This window comes from Tamandua tetradactyla, chromosome 3 (genome assembly GCF_023851605.1).
Source record: "Tamandua tetradactyla isolate mTamTet1 chromosome 3, mTamTet1.pri, whole genome shotgun sequence".
Lineage (NCBI taxonomy): Eukaryota > Metazoa > Chordata > Mammalia > Pilosa > Myrmecophagidae > Tamandua > Tamandua tetradactyla.
In genome coordinates, this window is record NC_135329.1 from 198,712,567 (window position 1) to 198,726,811 (window position 14,245).

The window sequence follows — 14,245 nt, forward strand, 5'->3', positions numbered from 1 at the left end:
ACAGCCCAGGGCCTCCCATAAACAACTTGCTTTTGAAACAGACCAAATGTATTTTTCATCTCTTCCTGCTCTCACTCTTTCTTTTAATCCTCAAAGGCACACTTGCCTGTTTGAAAACCCAATAACTGTGCTTTGATGCCCAGGAGAGTGAAGGAGTCTTGAAGTTATGACAAGATGGCTGTATTTTGGCTAAAATTAAGGCTTTGAGATGTTAAATCTGGCTTATCTATAAAGACACCCATTTTTTAAAATGTCACAGTTGGTAGCCATCTATGAAGCATACATTATGAGTTCTGGGTCACTCACCTTCCCACGGCGTCCTCAGATTTCCCAGAACCTTTGTGGTTCTTTGCAAGCCTCAACAAAACCACTTCCTCTGGATGCTTGCCCCTGTCTCCTGTGTGTTACAGTCTTCCCACTGCCCTTTTATAGAGTTTCAACCATTAGTCACTGCCCCCACTGTCTGCCTCTCCCTCTACCTGCACCTTTAAAAACTGGACCTTGTCCAACCTCCTCCTAAGGGTGGTGAGTAGAGGTGGAGAAATACTCCCAGACATGATTTTTTGACTGCCAGTAGACCTGAATTCTATATTCAAGGAGGACATCGGCTTTGATTTTTCTTCTGTCTGCAAAAGGCTTTAAATAGTGGCCTTTGCAGAGCTCTAGCAACTGTGTATTATAGCACTGGAGTCATTTCAGTGTGGCAAAGAGAAGGTCCTTCTCCATGTAGCATGGACAGTCTGTTCTTTGAGGCTGAGTGCACCTCTGACTCCTTACAACCTTAAACTCTCGTCATTGTCTTTTTTTTTTTTTTTTTTTACATGGGCAGGCACCGGGAATCGAACCCAGGTCCTCAGGCATGGCAGGCAAGCACTCTTACCTGCTGAGCCACCGTGGCCCACTCATCATTGTCTTTTTTTGGCAGGCCATGCTGCAGCTTGACCATCTGAGTATGGATGAATAGAAAGGTTCTTCTTGTTACTCTAAGGCCTACTTGACTTCCTGTGGGAGGAGCGGTATTGGTTTTATGGATATGAGCAGGAGCTCTGGAGTCAACATACCTGGTGGGAATCATAGATTATTAGCTATGTGGCATTTTGAAAGTTCATGAATGCCTCTATGCCTGAGCTTCTTTCCCTGCAAATGGGAATAGTAATAAAACCTACTCATAGCATCTTTTAAAGGATGGCAAGAGATGGTACATCTAAAGAGCTGAGAATAGTTGGTAGCATCCAGTAAGTGTTCAAAATCGTTAGCTAATAGTCAAAATGGAAGTAGAAGGAGATTTAGTCCTTTTTATTACATTTACAAAAATCACTCATGTCTCAGTCCAACTGAGAGAGTCACACTGTCTTCATTATCCAACTCTGGTAAATACTTGCACCAAGTGAGAAGATGTCAGGGCCCACAGCTCTGACCCTCCTTCCTCCATCTGTAAAGTAGAAAGATACCAAAGGCAGGATAGATAGATAATATATTTTATAACAGGGCTTCTCAAACTTGACAATACACAGGACTCATCTGAGGGATCTTATTAAAATGCAAATTTTGATCTGTTAGTTCTGGGGTGGGTTATGAGGTTCTGTATTTCTCACAAGCTCCTAAGTGATGCTGCTACTTCTGATCCAGGGACCATATTTTGAGTAGCAAGGATCTATAAGGTTTTCTGACTTAGAGGAGAGACCTCATTTTGGATGAACAGTGTGTGAAGAACGTTAGGAGCTCAACTGCCCTGGTTTAGTCTGGTGCTTTATGACTTCTGCATAGTCACACCCTAGAAATGCAAACATGGACTCTTGCTACCAGGTCTGAAATGGCCATAAATAGTTGGAAACTCTGGCCCCAAAGGCTATCTTGTTTTGGACTCAATCTTTTTCTTTTAATTTTAAATATTCCCAATATATTTGTTTGTAAATAGGGGAGTCATAGTCAACATTTAAAAAGGGGCTCAAATATGCATTTTGAAACCTAAGGCAATTACAATGAATAGAGATCAAATATATTTCTGAAAAGTAATTTAGAAATATATTTCAAAAAGAAAATGTCACAGAGTTTTTCTGCCTTTTAAGTTTTAAGAGTATATGATATGAAATTTTTTGACTCTGAGAGGGCTTATTTCTCTTATTCCTCCCCCATCTTTGTAGGTACAGAGCATATTCATATTTATATATTCATTTAGTTAAAATCATGTCTTTCTATGGATTGTAATTCATCAATGTCACTATAAGAGAAATTCGAGGGGCATGGATAAACTGAGGGACAGATAAGTAGCAGCAAATGGAACAAGGACAAAACTTTCTTATTTCAGTTAGTATCAGCCCAGTGGTTTTCTAGAACATACCAGTAGTTCTGATGTTTCTTGTCCCTTGTCTCCATGAAGTTCTTTGAGACTTCATTTTTGTCAATCATGTTTGCTAAAGGGGCTTCCTTCTAGACTTTCAAGGTTTTCTGTGGTATCTGTGATTTGCAGAAGAGTGAAGAGCATCTTTCTTTGATGGCACTTTGAAGTGGATAAGTTTTGTTGGCTGTGGGTCTCTGGTTCATAGTGCATGGCTGATTTGGATGGGAGGCTGTATCCATGAGCGTGGCCAGGAAAATTTCACAGGGTCTCTTCTGTCTGGGACAAGGCAACCCATTCTTTAGACTTCCTCTATGCGGACCTATTTTGTTGTTAGACTGGATGTGTGGATGTGACATTTGCTATTGGCCTGGAAACACACCCTTAGGCTGTAAAGAGATACCAACAAGGTGTTTTCTGAAAGTTGGAGGAAACAGCTAGAAAAGAATTGACACCACCTTGAGACGAAGCCCACATTCTTTGAACCACAAATGGAAGGACCTCCGGCACTTGAGACATGATTTGTTGCAATTTATAGTATTACTAACACAGATTTAGGCTAGGAGGCTGGCTAGATTCTTGTTTGTGCCCTTGACAATTTGTGCTATCAATGATTTGTTGAGTTTATGAATCACTTATTACACTTCTCTGAATGCAAGTTACACATTTTCCCTAATTTTTCTACTGGGAGAGCCCATTTCTTTATGAGGCTAATAAACTCTCATGATATGAATTTGATGTGATCCAAAGAAATGTAACTTTATAGCCTTTAAAACCTTGTTAACATTTCATATTCTTAGGACCATACAACACTTAAAGATGCCTAAAGTTATATTCCATCGGATTTTGAATATTTCACATTTCATTTTTATATTTAAAATATAAAATGTTTTATATTTTATCTGATTTGTGCCCAGAACTCATTGTATCGTTCTAATGTTATTCCTTCTTGAGTAAAAGACTGCTTTTTAATTGATGTTTTTACATTTACTTGTTTCTCTTCTTTGTGGTTACAGTAAAGGAATCAACTACATAAAAATGATTGAATAACAACACTCAGCAGAATTGGACTAAAGCATTTTACCTTCATTTCAAATGCTTTATGGTAACTCTTTCCCTTTCTGTGTGTAAAAATATACTTTTCAAAATAAGTATATTTTGAAAAAACATTGACTCTTCCACTCCTTTGAGAATCTGGTAAGCTCTGGAACCTCTCTCCAGAAAAAGACAGAAACACATGCCATTTTGTCATCATTGGGTCATCAGTGGGTTACATTAACTTCTTTATGTACTTCACTCTTTGTTGTGAGGCTGTCTTTCCAGATTATACTTTCTCATTTGTTTATTTTTGCTCTCAGTATGCATTGTTGAATCACTGTCTGTGTTTTGGATGCTGATTAGGGTGACAGTATGTAGTTTTTTGTTTTGGGCAATATTATGAGCACACCACACCGCATTTTCTTAATTCTCAAAAGTTTATTTCAGAAATACACTCATATCAGTTAATGGAATGCTCCATAATTTGAATCAAGTACTTGGTACAAGGTTTAAGATGAAAAAAAAATTTTTTTTCAATCAGATTTATTTTTCAACTGTTACAAATGTGAAAAAGACTCCCCCTCAAATGCTGCTATGGCAGACAGCAAGAGCCATGAGAAATTTACCTTTGGTTTGCTTCAGAAAATCACACATTGCCCTGTAAAAGTTTAAAAAAACTGTTGCCACCATGTTGTACTATAACACAGTTATGAGTCCGGTGCTATGGATGCATGGAGAATTGAACAACCATCTCTGCCCTGGGTTCAGAGAAAGTGGTAAAGAGGCAATTATGAGCTTGAAACTGAATATTAATAGATGAGCCAGTTTCCCAGGCAGAGTAAATGGGGGAAAAGACTCCTAGTTGGATGGAACAGCATGTCCACAGGCAAGAAGTTATGGAAAATCTGGTAAAAGTTCAGTAAGAAGGGGCAGTGGCAGTAGAGGTGGTTGAAGTTTAACTGGAACAGTGGAAAGAAGAACTAATGTCAACAAGGATACATGTAAGGAGACCTCTCACTCTGTATTTAAGTTCCAGCATCATCATCTCAGTGGGTGTTCCTGTTCTTTGGTTTACATGTTCAGCACTGCCTGGCAATGTCCTGGTTGAAGCCATGAATGGTCTCAGCCAATAATGATAGTTTTATCTCTAAAAACACAAGCTCAGTCCTTTTGAAGTAATAAATTGGTGTTCAGTTTTATTCAGATTAATTTGGAGTTTGATTCTAAATGGATTCTCATGCTACCAGCATCATCATCTTCGTCATCACTATCTTCAACAACCAGTGCCACCACTTACTGTTTAGGAGAACTTAGTTTAAGGCAAGGACAAGAGAATTATTAATAAATGTAAGCAAGGAAAACACACAGTCCTTGCCTTAGATGCAGATATTCTTTTGTCTGGCTTTACATCATAATATTAGGAGGGAAGAAATATCACCTTGAGAACTGAGCAATAAATAATAAGAAGCTCTCCTGTCCAATTCCTGTGCCACTGTTTTAGTTCAGACCTCCACCACCTCTTGCTTAGACTGTTGCAGGTCTTGGCCCTGCTGCATTGTCCCCTGCACTATAACCAGAATAATCTTTCTAATATGCAAATCTGATCATGATACTTCCTACCTTAAAATTCTTCAGTTTCCACAGGACAATTCCAAACCTCCAAATACAGAGCATATGACCTTCCATACCCTGGCTTCTCGTACTAGTGTGTCTCATCTCCGTTATTGCTGCTTAGTTTTAGAAGCTATTTCTTTTTTTTTCTATCTAGAGAATTATTCTCCATCTTTTAAGAGCCAACTCTTTTGTCACCCTTTTTAAGAACCCTGCTTTGATATCTCTAGGGAATATGGAGCTTTTCTTACTGCATCCCCATAATGTCTTCTTCCTCTCTGTGTGAAAACATTAAGACATAAATGCATCGTTGTAGCATTGGAAGTCCTAGGATAGCAGGGTTTATGCTCTGTTCACATTTATATATTCTTTCCAGGGCTGGGTACAAAGTTGGTATTTAATAGTTATGGAATCAATGAGAACACATATGTTATTTAAGATAATCTCTAAGGATAAACACCAAAAGTTTATTTTTATGATGGGAAAGTTATCCTTCTTTTTTTTTTTTGAAAATCCCTTCTGAGAATTCTTTTTCCATTTACTTTAGTGAGAATGGGATGGAGAGTTAAGAACAGAACTACCAAAGGACAGAAGGCAGGAAGAAAATTAGAGATTGAAGTGTAAAGAATAAAATTGAGAGAGAAAGGAAGTTAAAGCAAGACTATTCCTTTTTAAATTAGCATATTAAGTTCAGACCAAAGAGAAAATCTCCATGGATTTTCAAAAAGTGAGCTGGGTTTCTTCATCTGGTTGTGTGGACAGAGCTGTGTCCATCCCTCCCTGCTTCTGAGGGAGGAGAGGAAATCATGTGAGGTCTTCCTGTACAAAGTTCAGAAGAAACTCGGGCATCCACACTACAGCTGTCTCTCCATTCTGTTTATTTTCCTTTTCATTTTCCCTCCCAGCACTTAGGAACCTTCCCTTTCAGGCAGTTCAGCAGAAGATCACCAGAAAAAAATAATCTTGGCAACCTCAAGAGGGCTTTGGGGCCCTTTCAAACTTCCATTCCTTCCCATCGTCTTGCACTGAAGACTCATTTTGCTTGAGAACTAACTGTCCAATGTCTTGGCAGTGCTTGGTAGCCATACAGAAGGATGCTGACTTTTCTGGTGGCAGGACTGAGTAACTGTCTATGTGGGTGAAATGGCAATAGAGCTGTTGACCTGCCTGGAGATGGAGAAACAGGTTTGGGTGAAGAATTTTTAGTGCTGTGTTCTTTAATCCTTTATGTGTGAATATCATCTGGAAATGTTACTCATGAAACATGCTCTAGCCTCAAGGTGAGTTGTCTTGGTAGGTGCAAGAGCACATGGACCCTGGCTGCCCATATCACTGACAGTTATCATCTCAAGAGGTTTGCTACTATGTTTGGCTTGAAAAGAAGAGGCTGCCTCATTCACCAGCAGATTCTTCTTGGAAAGTCTCTTCTCTGTTCAGGAAGCTCCACACCAAGTCCTCTCCTTTCAAGGCTATAGCTCCAAAGGGTGAGATAATTTCACCTGAAATTGGAACAATGGCAAAAACTGGCTAAACAGGAGGTTGGGTGTAGGTGTGATCCATGGAATGAGAGGATTAACATCAGGAAGGGGAGCTGGTGAGAAGAAATATTTCTAAGAGGAGGTACCAGAAAGAGAGATCAAGTACCCCCAAGGGTTTGCAAGAGAGAATGCATTATGATGCTGGCAGGATATTTTTAGATGCATTTTAGGGACTGACAGACAGCAATTCTATTTCAGCTGCTGGCTGACAGTTGCCCAATTCCCTCCTTCCACTGGTGCCTTCAGACTCTGGTCCCCTAGACTGTTGATCATGGTGCAGTCGTTCTCACTTGCTCTTTCCTAGCAGTGGTTCAGGTTCCTAATCACATGAGGAAGTCTGGAAATGAATATACAAAATATTCAAATGTATAGTTTCCTTATGGGGTCGCTAGATTCAAAATTTCCAATCAGTAGGACATTTCTGACCAGACCAAGTTCTACTTTCATCTAGTCAGCCACACATAGACAAAAATCATAATTTCCTCTTGGGCTTTAAATATTTCAGATGCTGGGCTTCTATGGAAGCATGCACACATGCACACATGCCATACCCCAACTTTATTCATGGTTAAGATTGGTGATGGAGAAAAGCTAGGTAACATTTCATTTATTCAATCAATCAACCAAGGAATATGTTTTTAGTACCTCTATGAAACAATTCCTACATTAGGAGATGGGATAGAGCAGGGCTTAAGTCAGAGGGATCTTTACCTTCATGGGGATCACAAATGATTTAGCATCCAACAATAAATTGAAATCTCTATTATCCTGCAATTTCAGTTGACTTGTTTTTCCTCCTTTCTCTGTGATGGGAGTCCAGTGGGTCCTGGCAATGCTGCAGTCTTAGGGCAGATGCTTAGAAGGCACAGTCAGGGCACATAGCCATATACTGACTCAGAAGCCAGTTGGCTTCTGGGGACTCCATCTTCATGACTGTATTTTGAAAAAGCTGGTACCCAACCCACTCTTGGGGGTCATTCTGTTGACTTTCAGTGTTGCAGCTGTTTCAGGATGCATTGGTTGTATTTTTACCCATTGGTGTTTCATGTTGTCTGCCTAATGTCCACAGATGGGGTGGGAAGACCCCCTGGTCATAGGTGGCCTGCTCTGCCTCAGGTTGGAACCCTGGCTTCTCTCTGCTGTCTTGTTTATAAAGCTCGGTCTGCTCAGCCTCAGAGGAGAGGAGAACAACAGGCAGCACTTCTGACTGTTCTTAGTCACTGCACAGAGTTCTGGTAATTTTCCTCTGTGAGAAAAGGGGCTGGTTGCCAGCTTAGTCTCCAATTCCTCTGCTGTCTCCTCCAGTGTCAGCTAATGAAATAAGGGCTTTTGATTTCCTTTTTAGTTATTTCCTTGGACACGGAACCACTAGGGAAATGGAACTAGAAACTTTCAGGGCATCCCAGGCAGCTGAGCAGTCTTAAAATCACAAAACAAAATCACAGAAAAATCATAGATACAAAAGAATTAGACTTTTTACTAAGACCCAAATCATGCATGCTAATTAAATATTTATGCATACATTATACATGTATAGATTTGCATTATGTTGTGCATGCACATTTTTTCTCCCCCATAGATTACAACAGTTAGGAGAGAATAATACTGCCTTTGCATTTCTTTGCCTTTCTTGATGAAAGCAAGAACATCTTTTAAGTCTTGGCAAAAACAGTTTGTCTCCTGCTACATTTTTTTGTGGGTGGTTGGGGTGCGGAGAAAAAATTAAATATTTGTAATTTCATGCTTCAAATTCATATAGGTATATTAACTATGATATAAACTTGTCTTTAGGAGATCAATATTAGACTTGGGGCAAACTATTTCATCTGAATTTATTTGGAGAAATAGAGCTTAGCCATTCTGCTTACAAATATCAAAGAGAGCTACAAAGTTAGAAAATAGGGCATTTACCATCATTTTTAATCCACCCCCCCCAACAAACACATTTTTTTTTAACTCACTATTAGGTTAACTGTTGTTTAATATTTATCCTTAAGAAAGGTTAAACATGTTACTATTTTGCATAAGTGGTCCCCTGGCTTGCACTTATGACAGAAAAGAAAATACACTGGCATTGTGAAATAAAGTATAATAGTATCATAGGTTACAAAAATTGGTGAAAGTCAAAATGGATCTTTAAAGTTGGAGGGACCCTTTAATGTTCATCTTTGGGTTTAAGGGAGGAAAAAAAAAACTGTCCTGTACTGCATTTCATATCTCTTAAAAACAGAAAGTGTTTTAACAGCTTAAATCTTTTCAATTACAATATAAAATTTCTTTCATCAGGGTTTACCTTGAAAAATAGTTTAAAGCGAAGCCAATTATAGCATACATACACTGGCATTTTAGCACAAGGACAAACTTTAAAAGCAAATTAATCAGAACCCTTAAAATTAGGCTACAGTATAAAGAAGTCCACGGTCTTACATTCAGCAAATTCATACTGAATTATTCTATTTTTGTTGGATGAAGTCCAACAAAATTTTACAAATGCTGCAAGTTTATTACATGTATTTACATGGCTCTTTCTTCCCTAGGTACATAAAATTTCCACATTATGCAATTCCCCACTTAATGCCAACCTCTACAGGGATAATTTGAGACCAGGTCATTGTCAATAGCAATGCTAGGATACAGAAAATGTATTTTGAAAGCTACTCAGTGACCACCAAAGACTGTTCCTACAAAAAATGGTTTTGGAGCATTTATTGGCAGATATCTACTCAATGCATGCAAGAACAGGGCCACTGGGGTGCAGCGCACCTCATTCTAGTAAGCCCTAATGCCCTTTCCACATGCACCACTGCAAAGCTTATTACAGCATACTTAACTATTCATTAAGGAAAATTCACACTTTCTCTTGGCAGTACATCAAGTTATTGGCATATTATTTGTTTGGGTGTTTGTAGAACATTAAACTTTCAAAAGTTTACCTAGTTCTCAATTGCTCTGTCTTAGCTAGATGGCTGTAATTTGATTCACTAGCTTTCAACAAGTAAATCTACTGATCCATGAATGCTAATTCCCCCAACAAGCATGAAAAGATTCCTTTGTCATTCTCCAAATCTAAACTTGAATGGTTTCTCTTGAGTTATTCAATTAAGAACAATATCAAGTACAATCATTGATAAATTAGTTATTTTAAGTTGCACTGATACTACCATTACCTCATAGTGCCCACAACACATAAAGCAAGTGAGATGAAGTCTAATTATATTTTCTACATTGGCAGTTTTAAGCAAGTATAGATAAAATAGATTAATTTGTTTCAGACCAATTGATGAGTCTCAAATATGAGTCCTAAATTTAAACATTAGTACTTTCGGTAAGGTTGAAGCCTTATCAGGATTAGAGGAAACAGGAACCCGGTGACTTGGTGGTTTAGGAAGAACACTCGGTGACGGAGGCTCACTAAATTTGGCTCCGGCAGAGTTCTGACTAGTTTGACATTGAAAAAGTAAAGCTAGAACTTGATAAGCTAAAGTTCCAATTTTGATTATTTGGAAAATGTCCTTTGTTCTTCCCCCCAGTTTACATGGCCTGCCGTGCAACTGTTGGTGAGTTATAACCAAGTCCTCTTCCTTTTTTCTCATGAACAATCTTCATCTGGGAATTCTGGTCCTTGGTCTTCTGTCTACTAAGACATTTCTAGATTGGGGAACTGGAATATTATTCCTCTCTCCACTACCCATCTTCAGGACCTTTCTCAACTTTGAGATGACAGGATTTCCATTACCAGTCGTCTTCTTCCTTGCTGCTAAGCCCAGGATAATGAGTGTGGCTTTCTGACAGATCCTTTCCTTTGTCTGAACACAGAAGTCATCATGGGTCCATCTGCTGAATTCAGCCCAGGAGCTGAGGCCAACATCTGAGCTTCCTCAGCACCTGAGTTTGAGACAAGTCTTAGCAACATCAAGCTCAGAACTGTGACAACAGTAGATCCTACTTGATGATGAAGCCTCATTCCCCTTCCAGGCAAGGAAAAAGCAAAGACTGACAGCACCAATGAACTACCTGCTGAGCACCCCAGTGTCCATCTACCCGACCACCCCTTTCTCTCTTGCTGCATTTTGAGGGCAGGATTTTGCATAGAGTCTGGGTTTATCATCTTTTCATTATATTCCTATGTTCTAATTGTGGTGGGAACCCTTCCTTCTGGAAGATATGGTGGGCATCTTTGAGTATCATCTGGCACTGCCCATCCCATGGATTTTAAGCATGTGATTCTGCTGAAACCATCAATCAAAGCATCTTGTTCCTTTCCCCTGACCTCTCCTTTCAGACACACAATGCAGGTAATCAAGAGTCCCCATTCTCTTGAACACAGTGGTGGTATGGGTGAGTGTGTATGACCCTAGCTGGACCAGTTTTTATCAGAATTCTTCCATTTGGAGCTGGAATTCTGAGAAGGAAGTTGACATTTTGGTTTTAGAGCTGGAATCTTGGTAACTGAGGCCTTTTCCACCGTGTGGAGAAAGTCTTTTCTTACCAGTCGAGAATACCTCCAAATGGAAAAACAAATAAATAAACAAAAAACAGAGATGAGGGCAGAGGGGCAGAGATTCCATTATTTGTTCTCTGAATTTAAAATAGTACTACCTAATTCAGAAGATGAAGTAGATTCTCCTGATAAAAGAGTAACGTAATGATCAATCAGAGGAAAGAAGAAAGCAGAAAATTCCCCCCTTAGAGAGTTAGTTACAGGTTTTAACATAAACTTTACTGAGGTATAATTTTCACAAAATATAAAATGCATTCATTTTGAAGGTTCAGTAGTTTTGGCAAATATATTTACCCATATAATCACTGCCCGAATCATGATAAAGAACATTTTCATCACTCCCAAAACTTCCCACATGCCCCATTCCAGGTAATCTCCTCACTCTCAGCACCAGGTAACCACTGGTTAACACATTTTCTCTGTTCTACAATTTGATGTAGATGGCATCATCCATTTGTACTGTTTTGAATCTGATCTCTTTTTCCTAGCATAATATTTTTGAAGATTGTCCATGTTGTCCTCTGTGTGTGTTTGTGATCAGTAATTCATTTCTTTTTATTGCTGAACAGTATTCTAATGTATGATTTTTCTGTATTTTGTTGAGGCATTCACCTGTTGATGGAATTTGGCTGATTCCAAATTCAGCTGCTATGAACATTTATGTATAAGCATTTTGTGGGCATATATTTTCATTTTTCTTGGGTAAATACTTAAGTGTAAAATTGTTGGGTAGTATAATATTTGTTCAGTTGAAGATGTCAGACTGACTTTCAAAGTGATGGTGTCATTTTACATTTCTGCCAGCAACAGAGTTGCAGTTGCTCTACATCTCCACTGAGTGCTTTTCATTGTGCCACTCTAGTGGGTGTGGGGTGGCATCTTACTGTGAAGTAAATTTACATTTTACTGATTTCTAATAATGTTGGACATCTTTCATTTCTCTTTGGTACTCTGTTTATCTTGTTTTGTGAATTTTGTTAAAAAATTTTACCCATTTAAAAAATTGGGTTGTTTGTCTTATCAAGTCTCACCTCTTACCCCATCCTGTCCCATGGATTAGTCATTTTGTGTTGTTTTAAAAATCTTTGCCTACTCCAAGTTTACAAAGATTTTCTCCCATTAAAAAAAAAAGTTTTAGCTTTTACTTTGGTCAAAATGATCTATTTTGAATTAACTTTTTTACACTGTGTGAGGAAAAGCTCAAAGTATGTGTGTGTGTGTTTTACAATAAGAATATCTAGCTATTCCAGCACTATTTGCTGGGAAAACTACCCATTCTCCACTCAATTATTTTGCTATCCTTGTTGAAAATCAATTGACCACATATGTATGAGTTTATGTCTGAACTCTCTTGAATTCCCTTGATCCTATCTCTATCCTTAAGCCAATGCCAACTCTTTTGATTGTTGCATAGTAAGTCTTAAAATGAGGTAGTGTAAATTCTCCAACTTTGTCCTTTTTTTTCAAAATTGTTCTGGCTGTTCTAGTTCCTTAGAGTTTCTATATAAATAAATTCAACACAAATTTTGAATTATAAGAAAAGTCAATAAAATTGATGGACTGCTAGCCAGATTGGAAAAGAAAAAAAAAAAACAGAAATGTCACAAATTACTAATATCACAAAGAAAGAAAACTATCATAGCATTAAAATAATGATACACCAATACTGTGAACAGTGTCATGCCCTTAAATTTAACAATAAATTAAATCTTTCTCTTTGAGAAACAAGAAAAACAGGAGCAAAATGAATCTAAAGCAAGCAGATAGAGGGAAAAAATAAAAATACAAGTAAAAAAATTACAAGAAATTCCTAGTGGAATTTGGGTAAGAATCACAGTAAACCTACAGATAAATTTGAGATAATTGATATTTTAACTATTTTAAGCCTTCCACTTCATGTATCTGGTGTTGTTCTAGTTTGCTAGCTGCCAGAATGCAATATGCCAGAGATAGTATGGCTTTTTAAAAAGGGGAATTCACTAAGTTGCTAGTTTACAGTTCTAAGGCCGAGAAAATGTCCCAAATAAGTCTATAAAAAAAGTCCAAATTAAAGCACCAATAAGAGGTTACCTTCACTCAAGAAAGGCCAATGAAGTTCAGGGTTTCTCTCTCAACTGGAAAGGCACATGGCGAATATGGCGATGTCTACTAGCTTTCTTTCTAGGTCTCTTGCTTCATGAGCTCCAGTGGTCTCTGGCTCTGTGTGGCTCTCTCATTGCTTTCTTGTGGCTCTAAAAAATGGACTCTCTTCAAAATGTTTCCTCTTTGAAAGGATTCCAGTCCACTAATCAAGACCCACCTGAATGGGGAGAGCCACAACTCCATGGAAGCCATCTAATCAAAAGTTAATATCCACCACTGGAGGAATCACATCTCCATGGGAACAATCAAAAAGCTCCCAGCAAGCAATAGTGAAAGAGGATAAAAGAACAGGGCTTTTTCTGAGCTCCACAGGAGATTCAAACCAGCACAGATATGTTTCTTCTTTATCTAAGTTTTATTTGATTTTTTCATCACCGTTTTGTAGTTTTCATCACACGATCACACACATGTTTTGTTAGATTCATCCTCAAGTATTTAATTTTGTTGGAGTTAGTATAAATGCTATTGTTTTAAAAAGTTTGCTTTTATAAAGTCAATTGCTAGTATATAGAGATGGAATTGACTTTTATATGTTGACCTATACCCTTCAATCTTGCTAAACTCACTTAGCTTTAGGAGCTTCTTTTTTTGTAGATTTCTTAGGATATTTTGTATGCGCAATAATGTGATATGTGATTAGGAACAGTTTTTTCTTTTTCTTCTTTTTCAATCTGGATGCCTTTTATTTCTTTTTCTTGCCTTATTACATTGACTAGGACTTCCAGTACAGTGTTGAATATAAAAGGTAAGAGTGGACATCCTTGCCTTATTCCTGAACTTAAGAAAGTTTATTCAGTTTTTTGTCATTAAGTATGATGTTAACTGTGTGTTTTTAGAGATTCCTTTACCAGGTTAAGGAAGTTTCCTTCCATTCTTATTTTACTGAGGAGTGTGTGTGTGTGTGTGTGTGTGTGTGTGTATGTGTGTGTTTAATCATGAATTTGTCAAAAGTTTTTTTTTCTGCATCAGTTGATATTATGTAGTTTTCTTTTTAGTCTGTTAATATGGTAGCTTGCATAGATTGCTTTTCAAATATTGTACCAGCTTTGCATTGCTAGGGTAAAATTCATATGGTAG